Genomic DNA, 21,448 nt, shown 5'->3' on the forward strand with positions numbered 1-21,448 from the left:
AGTTATCTGGATTTGTTCTCAGATATTGCCACATCCCAAACAGACAACGTGTTTCTCTCTTTATCACATCTGACACACAATGCTAGGCAAGAATAGGAAGGAAAACAGGAAGAAAAATACAGCTGCTGTTTTCAAATCTAAATATCACTTCTTGCATTTCTGCCCAAAAGGGATGACAAGGTGAATTAATTTACTGGGCTTGGGAGTACCAAGTGTGGCCTAGTACATGACTCAAGTACCAAAAATAATATTTTAAAGGGAATTTTAAGATGCTACAGGTTTGCCACGTGTGTCAGCACACGGATGTCAGAGTGCAGCAATGTTTCTGATATCAGGCCTTGTTTCCAACACAAATGTTTGGGATGGGGAATTTCTACTGGTGGATTTGTATGGAGAGGGGGATCCCAATTTTTCAGATTCCAAGGTGTCTCCAGGAGGGATCATCCCAAACCCCACTGACCTCCCCAGATGCTGCAGAGGGAGCAGATTTCCACACTGACAGCAAAAATAAAGCTGTGACTGCAAGGGCTGTAAATCCCCATCCATGGGATGTGCCACCCTTCCCTCCCACTGGAGCTGTGCTGTTCCCAGGGCTCTGTGCTATCAACCCCCTGAAACATGGGGCTGAGAAATGAAATATATTGGGTGAGACACAGGAATCACCTGCCAAGGGAATTGGGCTTCTCTCTGCCATTTCCACTTCCACAGCTTCTCCTCCCACTCCTGCCTGATTCCAGCCCGTGGCTGCTGGGAGCTGGCCATTCCAGCACACAATTTTTGGGGTGTAGAACTCATAAGAGAATAAACTCTTTAATTCTCTGTTTAAAAAAAAATGAGTATTTCTCTGAGGTCACATTTAGTTTGGTACCTTCTTGCCTTTTAGACAACCAAAAAAAGCCTGATTAAAAGAAAAGGTCAAGTTCCAATCTTCACACGAGTCTTGGCAACTGAGTGAAATAATCATAAATCCACAAGAAAACAAAGAAAGAAAACACTGAAACCCTCTGCTCCTGGGGGAGGGAGAGGAAGGAAATTCTGTTTTGAACAATGTGTGTAAGACCTGCACCATTCAATGAGATAACATGTAATTCCTGGATCCCTGGAGCTCCTTGGAAAGGCTTTATTGAGAAACCTTTCTCTATTGCTTAAAATGTCACAACACTTATAAAAATAAAAGTGGTGCTCTTTTCCACTGTCCTTAAGCTCAAAAAGCACAAAAAATTTCAGTGTTTACAAAAATCATAAGTAAGCCAGCCTGCCATAATTCAGTGGAACTCTGTTTCTGGCAGAAGAAAACTCTTTTAATTGTGTTGGCAATGTAAACCAGGATGTAAAGGAATGACAATTACACCAGCAACAACCAGTGACCATTATCACATGCAACTTCAGCCTGCTCTGACAGGGAAGGCTCCTGATTTGATATTAATAAAATAACATTAACTATCCCTGCCTGGGTGCATTTCACACTTCACACACATTTACTGGAGAATCTGAGCACCTTATAAAGTCATTTATAATTTAAATTCTCTGTGAGACACAAGAACTCTCTTAACCCCATTCCCACTGAGAGGAATGAAGGTTGTGGAGAATAATTCACTTCCCAATTTCACACCCAAAATTGTTTCCCAGAGAAGGTGCAGAAGAGGCAAGCAGAAGCCTCAGGTTGGTTCCACCCTCACTGACCACCCTTTCTCACAGACCTGCCACTGAGATGATGAAAATTTGAAATAGACTTCAAAATGGACTCTTGGCTTTTCAGAATTCTTGTGCAAGACTGGCATGAAAAATATGAAATAGTGTTCCTTTCTCCCATTTCTTATTCCTTTGGATATTTTTATTTTGCAGTCTAGCAATATTTTGAGGACCATAATAAAGTGTTTGAACAGGGCTCAGCTGTTCACTGATGTTTGTGAGATGCAATTGTGCCTCGGTACTTTAGCAAACAGCCATTGCAAGAAGAGGTTTAATGGTTTTTGTTTCCTCTTTATGCCTCACATGTGTCTTCTCAGCTGCCCAGTCTTAGCTGAGCTCCAGATTCAGGTCTAAAGTAATCTTAGCACAAAACATGAGGTTTTGGCTCCAGTTATAATTTAGTCAGGGATGGGGGAAATAAATATACATATGAAAAGGTGTTAATAGCACATATTTGCTGGGGAGATTTGAAGAAAACAGAATTAGTGACAAATACTTGTGGAACAGAAGTAAAGGCTCTTAGGGCCTTTCAAACTCAGACTCACACAAACAATATTTCTCATTGCCATGGAACAATGGGGACAAACCTTTGGGATGTAATCCTTTCCCTCTGCCCTCTCTGATAACTTATTCAGCATGATGGGGTGATCTGTCTTCTCCTTTCCTGAGTAATATTCACACCACAGCCCCTTTCTGTTCTGCAGGATGATCTGTGAGCACTGCTTGTCAAATGGGCATTCATTATTCACCAGCAGTGCTGGCAGAATGGGAGCCCCACCTCTCCCCATTCTCAGTCAGTCTTTACCTGCAAAGCTTTGACAGACATGGGCCTCATTCTAGGGACAAAAAGTTGTATTTAATCTCCAGACTTGCAGCACTTGACTAATTCTCCCCCTCAAAGTTCTGTTCATAATAGATTTAGAACCACTTCTCCTGCAGAATTTTTAGCTTTTCACTGAACTGAAAGCCAGGCAGTTGTCCTGCTGCACTGTCTGCCTGTGGATGTGACATGTTAGCATCACCTGGTGTCACCTGCTGTAGAACAGGGGTAAAAAATATTGCCCATTTGCTCCTTGTAAACCCAATATAAAAACATATCAAACAGCTAATGATCAAACCCTTTGGAATAAAACCAAATACTGTGGCTGGGAATATATGGGAAGCCAACATAACTCTCCTCCTACAGCCTTATTAAAGTTGTCTGTTATAGACAAGGGAAATGAGGGGATATAATTCCAGGAGTATAAATAGTCCTTCTGCTCCCACATCAATATTTTATGCTATTCATGGAGAATCTGTAAGGTATTATTAATTGCTTCTAGCAACACAGGTAAATTAAAGGCTGAGCTATTAACAACATTAAAACTTAAATATTAATTCCGAGAAGCCACAAAATGTACTAATGTCAGAGCTGAAAGTGGAGATGTTAAAAAAAGAAAGGAGGTGTTGGCTTGTTTAGGAGCAAGGGCTGCACTGTGGTTTCAGGCACAGCCTTGAACAAAAGCCACCTTGTAAACTGCAGCAGCCCAGAAATAGCTCGGGGACACAGCGAGCCCCAGGCAAGCTCTCCACAAAAAAGTCCTGGCAGAGCTGGGTAATGAAGTGTGAGTGTGCCCAGAGCACCTGAGCTTTGGGCAGGCAGGCACAGAGCTGCTCCTGCTGCAGGGACAGAGATCTGTCTGAGCCTGCTGGGCCAGCCCTGCCACACAGGGCACACCCAGGGACTGCCCCTGATGCACACCTGGCTCCAGATGTGGCCAAACAAGGGGCAAAAGGGATGGACTGGTGGTATCCTCTCATATCACCAGCAAAACCAGAAAATCCCAGGCTGGTTTGTGTTGGAGGGACCTTAAAGCCCACCCAGTGCCACCCCTGCCATGGCAGGGACACCTCCCACTGTCCCAGGTGCTCCCAGCCCTGCCCAGCCTGTCCTGCCAGGGATCCAGGGGCAGCCCCAGCTGCTCTGGGCACCTGTGCCAGGGCCTGCCCTTCCAGCTCAGACTCCTGGGACTACTTTTTCCCCCTCCTTGTCCCTGTTTGTGGGTGAGCTGAAGGGTGCACCCTCATATTTGGGCATCCCCCACCTGGGTGCCAATGTCCATCTCTTGGTACCTCTGGATTGCTCAGCTCTGACTTCAGCACAGCGTGCCTGGGAGCTGTGCCACACTTAATGTCACACAACATTTTAGAGCCTGCTTGGAAATGGACTCACAAACCCTGCAGGAAATGAAGCAGAACCAAAGTGATTCTCTCTGCTTTCCCAGGGACTCACCCCGTGGCAGACACAGCACCACAACTCAGCAGTGCTCTTTGCAACAGACTTAATCATGATGAAAAAGTGAAACAATTGGCAGCTCTGTGACTCTCCTACAGTGACTGCCACAGCTACGGCACATTTTTTAAAAAACAATCTTAGGTTTAGAATTAATTGCCTTTAAGTTTATTAATTACCTTTATACCTGAAACAGTTGAGCAGCTGATGACATAGTTCATGGCATGGCTAAAACTTCTGTGTTTTAACAGAACAGAGGCCAATGTGCACATTTGATTTGATTATAATAAATAATCTAACATCTAATTAATGTCTGAGATAAAACCATTTGCCTCTTCAAAGTGAGCACCAGCCTCACCTCCTATCTAGGCCAGATTTTTCCATCTCTCCTTAAGATAAATAGGTTTACTCTGAAAATGGGCTTTTTTTCTATAGGAACCCCAAAACACAAGAGATATTGAACATGATTATGGAACATTTGGCCAGCTTTATGAAACGAGCAAACAAAAAGTAGACATGTGTTGGCAAAGAAGGGTTGAAGTCAACACATCCTCCCCACCTGCACCTTCCATCCAAGCAGGGCAGTCTCACTCCAGGCTGCACTGATGGTCAGAGCAGAAGGACCCAGGGAAGAGTCCAGGCACAAAAACAATGCATGGACTCAGCAGCCACACAAGAGTTATGGGTCATTTACCAAATAAATTAAGAATAACACAACAGCCATGGGAAGCTCACCCTCTGTGCCCACCTCCAAGTTCAAATGAACTTTTCATTTCATAGTAAATATTTAGCATTAGCAAGTGATGGATTTCTGATTTCTGTTAGTATGCAAACAACTTTTGACTCATACATAGTAAATACCTTTTTTCTAGAGGTGAAATAAAGGTTTATTTTTTTAGAGGAGGGGATATGTGTTGATATTATTCACGGACACATGCACACAGGGGGAGAAACCATAGGAAAATAAGCAGTGAGCCAGATGCCAGGCACATGGATTTGATCACCTGAGCTTCAGCAGCGTTCCATGAACATTATTCAAAATAAGAAGACGTGCTTGACGGCTGCCTCAAAAGCATTCCAGAAGAAAAGACAAATAAACTTGTGGTGCATGCAGAGATTTGTGCAGCCTCTTCTGGGTTTCTGCATATCCAATGTCTGAGAGCAGCTGATCAAAGTTAATGATGGATTAATCATGTGCTCTCTAAGATACATTTACAGGTGAAAAATGACTGGCCCTTCATCCCCAGCTACTCAAAATGAGCTATTGAGTTGATATTCCAGCAAAGCAACCTCTACAACAGCAACCAAGGTGAGATATATCAAAGCAGGTAGAAAAGACAAGGGGAAAAAAAAATTGATCCCTGCCCAAAGTAAATAAAAACCAAAGGCCTGCTGTGACAAGGGGAAAAATAAATCAGATTGACACCTTATAGTGGAGTACAATTTTCTTGTAATGTGTCTGTTTAAGCTAAGGCTATGACAAAGCTGAAATGTTTATATGAAATCATGCAACTGTCACCAAGCTGTTCATGTTGATGGAAAGAACACGCAGTGCCTTTCATTCTAATATTTTCTAAACAGACTATTTCCATTTTTCAACTTGCCCCTTTTTTCCACTGCCAAAGTTCTCATCAGACTGACACAGAATTTTTTTAAAAGCTGCCAATTTTAATTGCAGAAATCTTTCACCCTTTTTTTTTCAATCCCTTGATTTTTTTCCCTAATGAAGCAATTAGTCCCTGCTGAGGTCAGTTAGAGTTGCTTGCAGAGAGTTTTCTAGCATGTTCTGAAGCAGGTGCAGAGAGAGGGTCACTTTTAGATAAAATGATGTTGGAATAAACACTTTCTCATGCTGGTGCCAGAGGAATCCCTGTACACAACAAGCAAAGGCCCTGCACCACCAGTAGCTTTTATAAACTTCCTTTTCAACCTTCTTAATCACAGAGAGGCAATTAGACACAATTGCTTGTCCACTCTCATATCTCAGTGTACCTCAAAATCCTGTTTGTACTCAAAAACAGCTTTGGTTTAGACAACCAAAGTTGTCTAAATTAACTGAAGTAATTAAAATTACTTCCTAATCCCTCTTTGGTTTTTTGGGTTTTTTTCCCCAAATATATTCTGCCACAATAAAACAAAGATGCTGCAGAAAAGCATCTTTGCAAAGAGAAATGTCAAACCACCAGAACCATGTTGGAGAAGGGAAGAAAATTATTTGGAAACTTTAACAAAACAAATTACTTGAGGTTAATTTATACCATTTGCAACAATGCAGGAATCAATTATGATGCACAATCTTTACCAAGGTCTGTAGATTTTACAGGAGAGTAAGCAGGACAGAGAAAACTATTAATGACAAATCTTAAACAAGAAACTCTGATTAACTGGTTCCATTTGCTGCATCTCAATAGGGAAGTGATAGGAAATATTTTAGTATTGACTGCAGAGACAGAAATGCTCAAATCCATTCGTACACAATTTATGCTAATTCTGCTTAGGGAATTCCTCCTGAGACTCCCACAGAGCATCCCCAAGGTCAAGGGCAGGCTGGAAGGGGCTCTGAGCAGCCTGGGCTGGTGGCAGGGCTGGAACAAAGCAGTTTTGGGTCCCTTCCTTGAGCCCATCCAGAGGGGACAGCGAGGCTGGAGAGGGGCTGGGAACACAAACCCTGAGAGGAGCCCTGGGGGAGCTGGGGGTGCTCAGCCTGGAGCAAAGGAGACTCAGGGGTGCCCCCATCCCTCTGCCAGCTCCTGAAAGGTGCCTGTGCTCAGCTGGGGCTGGGCTCTGTCTCCAGCAGCACTGACACACCCAGAGCTCACAGCCTGGAGCTGCACCCAGGGAAATCCAGGTTGGAGAGCAGGGAAAAGTGTTTTACAGAAAGGTGATAAAGTTCTGGAATGTTCTGCCCAGGGAGGTGGTGGAGTCCCCATCCCTGGGGGTGTTTAACAAAGCCTGGATGTGGCACTGGGGGCCAGGGCTGAGTTGAGCTGTTGGGGCTGGGTTGGACTCGATGGTCTTGAAGGTCTCTCCCAACCCAGTGATTCTGGGAATTCTGGGAATTCCAACCCAAAACATCCTAGGATTCCATGATTCTGGGAAGTTGTTCACCAGAATTGTTCTTCCAGTCCAGCCCAACAGAAATGTCCCCAGGACATCAGATTTCCACAGCCAGACAGGCAAATGGGAGCTAAACTGCTGCTCCTTAAACTGTTCACATTTTTCATCTCAAAAACGATGGAAAATAAGTGTCAGACTGGCTCATCTTTGGTGTAAAAGGCAAAGTTGAAGTACATGCAAAGCCTTCAAAGCCCCCCTTTCACTGTGCAGCACTGCAGCATTTCAGCCTTTTCTCTCATTTTCCTGTGGCACAGCACAAGCTGCCAGCCCAGGGCAGTTTCTGCCAATGACTTTGCACTTCAAAATACCAAATTCACCCCACAGGGATGAGATCAATACAAAATCCCAATACCTCAGCTATACATGCATGGATATCCCTATAAATTCCCCCAATTCTAGCAGCAGACCATTCCATTCTGGGGCATTTCTCAGATTAGCAGGGTCCCAGCAAGTTTTGCTGTGCTTTAATTTGGGTAAGTAGTGTTTGTGGAGCAGACAGCTAATACAAGTTGCATCAGAAAAGAAAAAAATACCTGGATTTTTTTTTTTTATTTTGCTGCTGATATTTTTGCATGTGTGGCTGCTTTTCTAGGCTTCTGATTTAATTTAAAAACCATCTGACAACTCTGTTGCTTGTGCTCCGTGTGATTCTCACCCACAGGATAAGTGACTGCAGTGAACACCTGTAACAACCATTCTTTTTCAGCTCAGCATTTCCAGAGAGATTATGGAAAATAACTTTTTGCTGCAGTCAAGTTCACATAGTCTTGGGCAATGTTTTCAAGCAGTCAACATCTGTTGGCAGCAGCACCCACAACCAGTGCTGGCTCTCAAAAAGAAATCCATGCTTTAGCTCTTCATATCCACCAAGAGTTTTTGGTTTTATTTAACCACTCTGTCCATTTTTAGCCATCTAACAAGTCCTGCTGTCAGGTGAGGTAAGGTCAGAAAGTTGTTCTAGCTCTGTCTGAGAATCAATTGAGCACCATCACCCCTGCCAGTCCTGGGAGACACCTTTGCTTCAGGTCTGACAAACTGCTCCTCAGTTTGCAGCTTGCCTCCTCCAGGCTAGATTTCTCTCTTCCTAACATTTTCTGTATTAAAAACCCCCCAGGTAACTCTCTTCCTGTCTAATGACTACTTGAGAGGATTCATAGTTACAGAAAATCAATGTTTTAAATGGTATTGAACAATGCTCTCAGAATCTCAAGGTGACTGCTTCAATCTTCCCTGATTAAACATGACACAGTATCATCAGAGGAAGGTGCAGAGTTGTTCTTTGCCTGCTTTTTTGTGCCCTTTCAGGCACAGCCTCACATCAGCCCAGCCAGGACCTCAGTCTGAGCTGCAAGAAGACAACGGGAGCATCACAATTCCTTTTCAAGGAGTGGAAAGAATCAAATGTGTTCAGAGTCTGAGGACCAGCTAGAAGACATGAAACACTTCCCAGCCACTGGACCATTTTGGGAGGAATCTATTTGAAGTACCAAGTGTGCAGTGAGGTATCATGTCCATCTCCTCACCCCCAGGCTCTGTGGTGTTTTCCTGCAATCCTCTCCCTCCAGTGAGGCAAGGGCTGGGGAGAGGAGCCAGGATTCCTTGTAGGCAGGGAGTTCCTTTGCCTCCAGGCTGCAGGGCAGAGCAGGAAGCAGCAAAGCTGCTCTGGTATTTTCCCCTCTCTTGCACAGTGAATCCTTGCTCACAGCTTTTGTGGGATGGCTTTAGAGCTGCCAGCAGACAATGTCAGCCCCTGCAGGCAGGTAAGGATGGTGGTGGGGTCTGCAGATCCTGCTCCCCAAAGAACAGGGTGCAGTGACATCCTCTCCACTGTCCTTCGTGGTCATGGCTCAGAGGACAGCACTAAACCCCCCTGAATCACCTCACAGAAATTACTTCACTGCATTTTCTCCAGAAAAAGTTCTGATCTCCACACATCAAATGGCTTCAAATACCTTTCCCAGCACTGGATTATCATTCTGTGCATGACTTTTCACTGGCCAGCTGGCAAAGGGCAGCAGATTTCTCCCCAAGGATATAAATACCAACAACTGAAGAACTGAGACATTTTATTTAATTTAATTCTCAGCATCTAAAGCATCAATGTCTTATTTTCTAGACACATTTCCTAAGGTAATATGCCTGCTTTTAAGTCATTACAGTGTCAGTGACTGTACTGATTATTTAAATGAAAAAAAAACCCAACTTTTTCAAATAAAAATGACAGGCTGACAAGTTCACTGCTGATAAATGGTATTTTGAAAAATCAACATGAAAGCAGCTACAGTTATAGGACACACCTTTTATATTCAAATTTCTGAGTTCTGCAGTTACAACAATATGCCTCAAATGCCTCAGGTAAAGAGGGATTTATCTGACCAGCAGAGAGAACTTGAGTGATGCAATGAAGAGCTTTGTCCTCCAGCTCTGTTGAGAGCAATGTCTGTGACCTTCAGAAGCTCTGAGCAGGAGGGACATCAAACAGTCTGAGAGGATGCTCTACATTATAACAAAAATGTTCTACATTATCCCAAAATGTAAAAGAAGCTAAATATATTTCATTTATCCTTGCAAACTCCTATAACTCATTCATGGGCATCTTGTAGCTGCTCCTGTTGATCTGAGCTCAAGTTTCAGAAACAAAAAAAGCCTGGGAAACAAAAGGGGACAAATTTATCCCTGGTGCAATCCTATTATCTGCAGATGAATTTAGGCTATTTTTTTAATCTCATTCCTATTTCTGCCTTTTTTCCCACCTAAATAAATTCTAAAATCATCAGTGGTGCTGCTCCTTATTCCATCATGCAACAGAAATGGTTTCGATCTTATTTTCTTGATGGACATGGATGCAAAGGATTTTAAAATAATAGTGTGCAACTCTCTAAGTGTGGATTCCACGCATGCATGGAGGTAAAGGATCAGTTTCATGTTTTAAACTCTCCTATGACAGGCTTTTGACAAGGCTTTAGAGGCTTGTGGCCAATCACAGGGAACATATTTTCTCTTTTCATTTCAAATTTCTCTCTGGAATTTGGCTTCTCTTTCCCCTTGGAGCACAGATGAACCCCAATCAATCCCAAGTTCTCCTTAGGACAACAGAAACCTCTGTCCATTTTTGCAGGTGGCTCTTCCTGGGATCCTTTCCATATTTGCACCTCTTTTGCCATGGGCTCCATTGCTAAATCTGAGGAGCCTTTTAGGGATGATGTCCCACGGAATTTTAGCAACAGCATTTTGTATCTGAAGCATTTTTAGTATCACCAAACTGGTTTATCAAACTTGTTTATTGTTTAACCCTTTAGAAATCTCCTTAGATAGTTTTCCCTGGAGCAAACTGCAGGAATGTGACAGGAGTAGCACAAATGATCCCATTCCCCACCTATTTCAGGACCACACAAGTCTCCACTGAAGGCAGATATTCCCCAGAAAAATGGACATGCTCAGATACACTCAGTCCTTTCCTCTACATGCAACCATCATTTATAAACCATCCAGCACCAAAATACAGGGCCTGCACTGTGAGAAAAGTCCCAGGCACTACAAAAATGCAAACAACCAGCAGCCCACACAAACTAATGTGAGTAAATCCAAGTTCTCACGAGCACTCAGTGAATGAAAAAAACCGAGATAACCTTCTCTGCTTAAAAATCTCTTTCAACTGTCATTTGTTATAAAAACACATTGGTTGGCATCAGATATTCCATATTAAGTCCCTTGCCTTGGCATGGTAGGCATCATATGGGCAACCTGTAATGTTTGGCAGCATGCAGAAGTTTCCTCACCTTTTATGTCTACCCAAAAAATGACATTTTGTATCTTATTTGGCATCACTAGTTAAAGTTATAGTGCCCCAGACTCCAAGGAAGTTTAAATGATTAATATACTCTCATTACTTTTTCCATTTTTTAACAACTCCTTCCATTAGGAATTCTCCTAATAAAAAAACTGGTTTAGATTTAAATTATACACTTGGCCCTAAAAGTTTTTTCACCTCAGCAAGGCAATTGAAATGCTGTGGATTCTAAGGGTGATCTTTCTCCTTTCCAAGGCTGAGCCACCTTCAGCATTTATCAATAAAAAATAAAACTATTTATCTAGAAGATATCAACAATTTACTAAATCTAGACCAGACAATGCTTTAAAAGAGCACTTTCTAAAACACCTGCTGAAGAAAGGGGACTGAAATTTAATGGTTTAAAGCATCCTATCTGCTTTTTCCATCCTGTAGTGGTACTGTCTCCCATCTAAACACTGAGCAAAGAAAATGAGATTTTTCTCCCTTCTATTTTGATTCATCTCAGAACACTGACAATAAATTAATTCCAAATAAAAGACCAAAGAAATGGTTGCACTGTGCAGGTACCAGTCACTAGACTGATGAAAAGCCAGACCTACTGCTTCAAAGGAAACAAAAACTATTGAAACCAAAGGTGAACTGCACTTCTTTGTCCTTGGCTGCAGAATGAAACCAGAAAAGGTCATAAACATGTGATGGTATTTGCCTACAGGACTCTGAGCACTGGCCTTAAAGAAGGCTCAAAACATCAGGGACAAGTTTCTTGCAGCACAGCCTTGGTGCCCCACACTGACAAGATAAAAGAGTATTTGGGAGCAGTTTGAGATGGATTTATCATTATAACAATGTAGGTCAGCATTACAATTGTCTCATCTGATTTACAAACAGGAATGCAGTGTGGGTGTAGGCTTTGGGACAGGGCTTTGCCATGAGCTCCTTTGGGAAAAGGATGGAAAGAAAATGCTGAAAAATGTTTCTCATCCTTCAGTATAAGAAGTATATTGTTATTATTTTTATAAAATAGCTGTTGTTATTATTTTTATAAACTAGCTGAAGCACACTGGAAGTCTTGGACTGTGGTTTGATTTTGCTGTAGGTAGAGCACATCACTTCACTGGGAATCTGGCAACTGAACAAAGCACTTACCCAGCCAGGATTTACATTCCTGCTACAATAAACAAAAAATACTGACTAGAGCAACCCTGTCCAGGGCAAGGTGTGAGTGCTGGCTGGTTCTGAGCCCACAGCACCAGGAAAAGATTGACTCTTTACTCAAATGTTGGGTTTGATTTACTCAATCAAACCCAGAATTTCAAACAACCTTCCTGGCTGACGGGAATGATGACAGCCCTGGGGAAGCAGCCCAGAGCTGCAGAGCAGAGCAGTGGAGCTGCAGTTTCCTCACCACAATCATTCCTGCCACCCTTGTACCCAGCACATCCTCCTGGAGAGCACCCAAAGGGTTGGAGTGAAATTCTCTAACTCCAGGCAGGGTCTGTGCATCCAGTGAAGGATCACCCCGACAAATTATTGATTAATACCCAGCAGACACTCTATAAATGAGGTGCAATTTGTCAGGACACACTGACAGAGCCTTTGCTTTCTTAAAGCTCATCTTCTATTCACTCTTCCAACTTGCTTTTGGCTAAAGCAATTTCTTGAGTTCATCTTCAGCCAAGTGTCATCTGTTCTCTCCCATAATCGTTACCCTTCTCGCTAATTAGTAAGGTTTAGCTTCCTCCTGTTACACACTTAATTAACTTCTCCACCTTTGGAAAAGCAATTTCCCCTGAACGAATTACTATCATGACTGTTTCATACAATGAACCAGTTCTAAGTATAGTCTCCAAATGGAGCAAGGCTGCTCAGACAGGCACTGAAAGGTGCAGAGCACTGCCTGAAAGTGAGCTGACTCCACAGGGATGGCAGAGATAACCATGGTGAGGAAGCTCTATAGGAAAACACTTCTTCACTGTGCCTCAAAGTGAGCTGACTCCACAGGGATGGCAGAGATAACCATGGTGAGGAAGCTCAATAGGAAAACACTTCTTCACTGTGCCTCAAAGTGAGCTGACTCCACAGGGATGGCAGAGATAACCATGGTGAGGAAGCTCAATAGGAAAACACTTCTTCACTGTGCCACCGCCAGGAGAAACGGGCTGAGGACAGAGAGAGATGAATAACAGCCATTGTGTGTGGGAAATGCTTTTCTCTAACATTCATACACGGCCTTCCTGTTCTTTTAATGGCCCTGGCTGCTCAATACCAGCGAGGGGAGCTGAGCTCAGAGCTCCATTTGTCACCTGCTCCCTTTGGACAGGTACGTACCAATAACAGCACTCCTGCTGAAAGGCTGGACTTGATAGCGGGACACAAAAAAATGAGGTGGCAACACAGCAATAGATAGAGATAAATCAAAGAGTCCCAGCTGAAATGAATGGCAAATCAGTGGTGCAGAGCAGAGGATCAGCCCCTGATTTCCTCCCCCTCCCAGACACGCTGCCTCTCAGGACATTGCTTCTCATGGAATTTATACAAATATCAAGTTAAGTCTTCCTATCAGTCATCTCTTGTAAAAGTGAACCAGAGCAAAATCAAATGTGTTCTATTGGTACAAATCCAAGCAATGGTTTATGGACTCACAATGTCTGGCCCAGATTCTCTGTGATGTGTTCAAACTCCCATTTAAATTAAAAGAAAAAATAGACATACATTCCTGTGAGTTTCCTGGGTAGGAATATGCCCGGTTTCCCTGTCTCATTGCTGGCACCAAAAGCAGGAAGCCACAAAAATCAGAAGATGCTCAGATCATAATAAATGCCATGTCTGAAACCAAATGTCCAGATCATAATAAATGCCATCTCTGAAATCAGATGTCCAGATCATAATAAATCCATTTTTGAAACCAGATGTCCAGATCATAACAAATCCATCTCTGATATCAGAGAACATCCCGACCATAAATGCCATGCCCTCAGTATCAGCTGTCAGAAGGACACGGAATGTCCCTCCCTGTCAGTGCTGTAAGGAAAGCCCTCATGAGAAATGACAGATCTTTAAATGCTGGGTCTGTTTGGAGGAACTCACACAGACAAATCTTTGTCCTTTCCTTCATCCCAGCCAGGACTGTGGGTTTGGTTTGTGTCACACACCTCCACCTCCTGCCTGGGGCCCATTTAATGCTCACAGCTTAGAGTAAAACATGGTTGACCTGAAATGCTAATAACAAGTATCTTCTCAACAGGCATTAGGAGCAAACAATGCGTGCAAGCCCTCCTCAGAGGAGATAGATCATCATTATGTTTATTTTTCTTTATTAGCACCTGTCATTCAGGTGAGCTGGAAAACAATTCCTGCACAGAATTGAAATGCTCCTTGTGAGAGTATCAAAACACTAAATACCGGAAAGATTATTTTTTCATTTTATTACAATTTTTTTTTTTTTTACTTTGTTTTCTTCCAATTTGACATTTCTGGCCTGTTATGTTGCTCCAGTATCCATTGTTCTCTGCCCATTTGTGAAAAGCAAGGTGTGGAGTGAGTGGTGTACACAGACAGGAGGTATAAATGCAGGTGATGCTTTCACAAGCCACATCCAGAGAGTAATTACAAGAGAAGCTATGAAAACAGTGATTATTTCACTCTCCTCATGGTCCTGCTGCCTCTTTTTCAAACATTCTGCCAAAAGAAGGGACTCATCTAAGTGCTCCTCCCTGCTTTCTGTCTGGGAGAATTGTTGTTATCTGTGACTTTGTCTACCCTCCTAATCTTCCCAAGAACCAAATAAGCTTTTCTTGGCTTTCTATAACAAAAGGGAGAGCAATGCAGCATTTTTCAGATGATAGAGTATTAAGATTTTCAATAATTGAGGACTGAAAATCTCCCAACATCAAAAGCAGAACCTGTTATTTATCACGATTGATTCACACAGGAACGGAGACATCTAAATCCCAAGGAGATGAACAGTGCCTGGGGAGATCACCCAAAACCCCTGGGGTTCATATCCACAAACATATTCCCATTTGGCTCCCAAATATTCCCAAAGCTCAAACAGGTTTAAGCTGTGAGTGTCCTGTATCAAACATATTCTTCCTAATCCCCCTGGTCGCTGTTGGAGGCAGAATTCTGGGGCCATTCTCCTGCTCCTACTGCAGTTACACATCAAGATTTAGAGGCTGTACCTTGTAAATTGTTGGAATTAAAAATTAGGAGTCTTTTCAGTGGAAGTGCTCTGGTTCAGCAACTAATGGTGAATTTTATAGTTGCTAAAGAGCATCAATTTAAATTTAGGCTAACCATGCACAGAAGCTCTATTAAGCTGTGGGAAGAGGTTTTCTCTGTGCCATTTCCACCAGGAACCTGGGGAACAGGGGGCTGTCATTGCTGCTCCCTCTCCCACCTCCTACCTGCAGATTGAGGCTCTGTTTGGGTGGAAATCACATTTTATGGGGTAACTGCACACCCAGAGAAGGAACTATGCATTTAAACTGCCCAATGTCCCTACAGCATTTGTCCCTTGTCCCTTACAAGCTGTTGGCTGATAAATGCTCTGTGACATCCCCCATGACACAAAGAAACCAAGACTGACAAGCCAAGGCACACGTTCAGCTTTTCAGCCTCCATGGAACTGCAAATGCCACAAATGGAGAGAGCCATCAGAAAATGGGTTTGGAGGTTTCAGAAAGGGAATCACTGCCAGGAGCATCACCACGATCATTCCTGCAGTCCTTCCCCTGTGACACAGAGCTCTGTGGGGATCTAACAGGGAGGAGGATGACTAGGGAGAGCACAACATAACAGGAATATTTTGCAAGCTCCTGGTCAGGTTAACTGCATATAATTATATTCTAATTTTAATTAAGGCAATCAAAGTTTACAGCTTGCAACAAAGAGTAATTTTATACAAAACCTTTTATCTCTGCAGATATTTCCTCCTGTTTGTGCTTTGGTTCATCTCTAACATTACTGATTTTTTAAACCCTAGGCAGGCAGAAATCACCTTGGTAAAAACCTAATGCTGTGAGAGTTTTTCTTCCTGCAATGCCAGACATTGTATTGATAATTAACAACCCCCATATTTAATGAAAATAGAGGTAGAAGGTTTGTTAAAGCAAATTTAAAGCAAAGTTAATAAACACAAATGCCTTATTATTCTATTCTAGTTTTCTTTTATCCAGACACCAGAAAAAAGGAAAGTAAAAGATGCCACTTATGAAGAACACATTTCTTTAAAAAAATATGAGAATTCAAATAACCTTTTTTTCCCCCTTTTAATTAAAAAGATACATTAGGACACAAAGCTAGAAATCTGAAGATTTAATTAATATCATTGAGTTTAGCTAATTTTAGCTTTTACAACTCACTTCAGGTCCCAGAGTGCCCCACAGCAAGCAAGAGGACTTTAATAAGATCCATATGGATCTTGAGATGGCCACTGAAGTTGTTCCAGAATATTATCAGAGACACAGATGGGATTTCTAGAAGATGTTACAAAAGCCTTTCCTTCTGCAAACATCCCTCAGGGCATTTCCCAGCTGCAAAGATTATTCAGTGAAATGTCAGCCAGAGCTGGTCAAGCAGCAAATGCATGGATTTGGGAATGTACCCCTCCCCTTCCCAAACAAAACCACAAATTGTGCTGCAGCTCCTGAGGCCATGGCACTTGTTACTGGCAAATGTTCATGTCCACAGAGGAGATTTTCATGGGTTCCAAAGGTTTTCTGGGATCTCCCTCTGAGAACTGGCCCTGCACTTTTCCTCCTGCTCCTCACTGCAGGATTTGATCCATTTCTCTCTCCAATCATTGAATTCCAGCAGTGCAGGGCCGTGGATTTATGGCAGCTGGATGGCACAGAAACAGCTCCAATGGCAAGGAAACCTCCTCCCAGGGACAGAGCCATTAACTGGTCAGTATTTGGTAATTGTCTGGAGACATCACAGCAAGCCAAAGAGCTCTCTTGTCAAGATGCTGGGAAAATTCTCCATTCAACATACAAGAAAGGAGTTATTTGGGAGCAGCTTGCCAAGAGCTCCTTCCTTACCACCTACCAGAAGAGAGATGGAACTGAAAATTTAGATTCTCTTTTTGTGGACTGAATTGCACAGCTGTAAGAATTTTTACAAATCATCTCCCAGAAAATGGTGAGAAAATTGTACCCAGTCAGGCACCACATGTAGGAATTGGGGAAAAAAAAAAATGAATGTACATATAGAAAAATCCCCCAACAGATACCTACATGATTTGACTGAAAAATGGAGCAGCTTCTTCAAGTTTATGACATTTGTCTTTGAGGACTGTTATTTGCAGATCCCCCATTTTTTGCTGCATGACTGAACATTCAAGAGTGAGACCTTTAGACTCAAACATGACTTAACCTGATAAATTTCTAACTCAATTTACAGCAACGTCATCCATATGCTAAACCCCATCCAACATTAATATTTAATGAAGAAATAAACCTGCCACAAGAATAAATTTACAGCACATTTAGGGCACAGCATTTTAGAGGTGTCTGTCGAGTAGGTTTTGCTGTCGAGACAAGGTTTTAAACTGCCAATAGTTTAAAAGTAGTAATTTTTCATTGCATTTCATTTGTAAGCTCTGCTCCTTTTAAGAGACTCCGGGCTGTCAAGGTTAATTGAGCCCTCAGGGCCCTCAGAATGACTGCACTCCTTGGGGCTCTGCTGGCTCCAGGCTCCCTGATTCCTTTGCTCTAAATCTTGTCTCCAATGATCTTCTTCATAAATATCATTTCAACTTTAATCTCACCAATTACAATCTGCTGATCTAATTCTCTGATTCAGCCCTGTGTCTATCTGGCCAGACTAAAATCTCTGTCCTTCTGGCATCTCGTGATCATTTTAAAGCATCAAACCCAAATAAATAAGGAGCAGAGGAATTGACAGCTGGAATTTTCCTCCTGCCTGGACAGCACAGCCTCCACCTGTGTGTGACAAACTCACCAAAACCCCACATCCAAATTTCTTTGCCAGCAAACATCTCTCAGAGTGCTCCTCACCACAGCCCAGAGCTATTGCAGAGCTCCTGGCCACCCGTGACCAATTCCTGGTCACTTCTCCCACCTCCTTTTGGGGGCAGATCAGCAAAATCAGGGCGTTTTTAGGTCAGCATTGAAACCTCCCCAGTCCCAGGGGGATTTTTGCCCAGTTTGGAACCCTGTGGTCACAAAACTCCCTGGTTTTCCTGAAGCCAAGTGCTTTTATTCAGAGGTTGGAAGAAGCACCAGGGCAAAAAGAGAGGAGGAACAAACAGGCTTTGCTTGTACTTGGTCTCATCTCATTTTATGCTTCACTACAAACAAAATTAGAGACATTTCCCTGCTAAATTAGTCTAGCACCTCTAAACCAGCCTCAGCCTCCAAGCAGTGCAGGTGCTTCAGTGTGTTCAGAGGACAGATTCTCCCTCAGGAAAACTGACTGCAACAGAATTTTAGCTTTCCTTCTGAAAGAGAGCTCTCCAAAATTTAACTTTTCAACTTTTTTTTTTTTTAACTAATCAATTTTTCTGTTGGAATTCTAGTAAATGAGCAAATGTATATTCAGCTTCCTTTTGTCATTCAGAAAGGAACAAATTCAGTATTTTCTCTTTTGCAGAATAAATTCCAGCATCTGGTGAATTATGTCCAATGTCTTCTCTTTTTCAGGGCTCAGGTATTCAGCCTCCTAAGGCAGGATGATTGTTGGTGCCCTTTAAAAGGGCACATTTGCTCTCAAATGAAAATTTTATAGAAATAAATTCTACTCTAGAAAGAGTCATGTAAAGAACATTCTAGCTTGAGAGTTGAGCTGGAAAGGGGGAAATAAAACCCTAGGCAGAATGATGAAGTCATTAGAGGCCTTTCTATGGACACAAGTGAGCTCAAGAGGGAGTCTAAAGCAGCAACCTCTACAACTTAAATTAACCACTCACAATCATTCCCATGAAATCAAAATATTAAGAGCAGCTTCTAAATTCAGAAATAGTCAAGTGCCTTATCCAAATGTATAAAAAGTCAGTGAAACTATCCCAAAGGAGAAACCTCCAAGTTCATTTTCCTTGCCTTTACACATTTACCCTCTTCAGCAGACCACAGAAGATTTTAATTTATGTGATATTTGAAACTCAGGTAATGTTGTGATTGATGGGCTGGTGAAGGGATAAAGTCACAGATTTGCCAGCTTGATAACCAAGGTGGGAAAAACCACACACTAAAAATGGGTAAAACTCACATTAGGCAATGAGTGCCAGCCTGAACTTTCACCTCTGAGGGTTCTGGGGGCTCAAGAACAGAAATGCAAATTCAACCCTTCCAGGCAGGCCAGCACATGGCCCAGCAGCACCTTTGTGCCATTTTCTGCTTCATATGGGAGGAGCACAACCACCAATTTGCTTTAATGTTGGTAATCATGACCTTTAATGTTGGTAATCATGACCTCCCTCAAGCTGCAGCATCCTTGCAGAAGCAATTCAGTCTTTGAGTCTTGTAGAAGAATAATTCCCAGATTATGGATTGCCCTGGGTCCAGGTTCCCCTCAGGCAGTCCTTGTCTCCCCAGGGCTCAGCTATGTTTTGGAGGTGCCACCACACAAAGTGCCCAAATTTCAGTATTTCCTCAGTTTTCTCAACTATTCCTGTTATTTTAATATTTTCCTTGCACTGAGAACCATCCCAGCTAGTGCTGACAGAATTGTATTTTGCTCTACTTCAGCTTTTCCTGATGAAAGCCCTGCTCTCCTTTCCCCTGAGGAAGTAGTCACTGGAAGTGAGCAGGATATTTATTTTGATGCAGGAAGGTATCAGCATATCTGTTTAGAAAGCAGTTTCTTCCCCTCTGCTTTGTGTCAGGATGGGAATATTAAACTGCATCTCAATTGCTAAACCCCACTGTGGAAGATTCATGCAGCCTCCTGCACCCAGAAAGGCTGTAATAATTAACTCCTCAATAAAGCTGTAATTAATTATTGACAGTTTAATGTCCCTCCTTTGAAATACCAGGCAGGAATTGCTGGCTGCCATCTCTTCTTTAGCACTGCCAGGTGCAGCCCAGGTGTTTTCAATCAGGTCACCCCAACTCCATCCATTCACTCTGCAGCAGCATCTTCCCCTGCAGAATCCTGATGGATTCTTCATTTGAATAATTTATGGGCTGCTTTATAATAGGAACTCATCATTTAGCAAAATGAGCCACTAAACAGACCCTAGAAGTGCCTCATCTCCAGCATTTCCCCCAAAAACGTGGCTCTCTGCTGCTGAGAAAAAGCCAGAACTGTGATATCCAATATTAAATTGGAGCCACTAAATTGGATGTTCATCTACAGCCTCTTCTGAGCTTTTCTTCTACAGCCACTTTGTGTTTTGAGTCCATCTATTAATTTATAAGGTGTCTGCTGTTGTAGATAGCTGTTAAATAGTTAATAGGGATCTACTGCACTTTGTCCAGCAGCAGAACTGCAGCCTGCTCATAAAACCCTCCTGCAGTAAGTAATGATTCTCTCTCCTTTCACACCTCTCACACTGAATTCACAGTTGTATACTTAAATATTTCACAGTGTACAGAAGAAAAAGGCTGTACAGCCTCTCCATGTAAATTACTTTTATATCACAAGGATTCAGAAAGTCTCCAAGCTGAATAGTCCTGCCCAAGTATGCATCTCAAGTATAGATGTTCAAATATTTTAAAATAAAAATAAAAAATAACTTCTCAACACCAAGGCACTGTGTTGGCTAAGCTGAAATGATCTTCCCTGAGCACAGGTTCTGCTCCTGCAGGTGTGCAGCCTCATGCCCAGGGAAAGCCTTGGACTGATCCAGCTTTCATTGGCACCTGGAACTTTCCTCCAGGACAAATCCTTTATTGTGAAAGTTTCCTGGTCATGGGCAGGGGAGAGAAGCTCAGTGTGAAAAGGTTTCTCCTGCTGGTGCAATGGCCTTCTCAGGGGTTACTGAGACCAAACTGAATGACCAGAACAGTAATTTTGCAGGACAGCAGAGAGCCCAGGAGACCCCAGAGCCACAGGAGCAAAAGGCACAAGGCAGGCTCACCTCCCTGCTTGGCTCTGTCACGTCCCTTCCTGCCACCACAGAGCACACTGACCTCCCCTGCCCGACACCAAAACCACCAAATCTGCTTCAAACCTCTCCTGAGAGGAGAAACACAGATTTATAAACGAGATTCAATGAGTTTAAGGAGTTTCCAAGCTACTCCTGCAAACAAAGCAAGTCAAAACCTACTTTTTTCCCATAAACTACTTATTTTATTGCTTTTCTGTCATAAAATTTGAACTACCTTCAAAAGAATGCAGTTAGCACTTTAGGAAGAGCAGGAAAAATTTTGTGAGAGTACAGACAATGAGCTTTTAAGAATCTTTCATGACCCTTACATTACAGAAAACTCATAAACGACCAAACATTTCATATGATTGAAAGGCATCTGCACAGCTCAAAATTCATGAAGGAAAACTTAACAGGAACTTCATTTCACAACTCAAAATTTCAACTTTCAAATCGCAAAAAATTTTGTTAAGGGCCCAGACATTTTATTTCAGAAGCTCTCATTCAGTGGAAATCAGGAGTG

Source organism: Serinus canaria, chromosome 4A (genome assembly GCF_022539315.1).
Source record: "Serinus canaria isolate serCan28SL12 chromosome 4A, serCan2020, whole genome shotgun sequence".
In the NCBI taxonomy this organism is placed as follows: Eukaryota; Metazoa; Chordata; class Aves; order Passeriformes; family Fringillidae; genus Serinus; species Serinus canaria.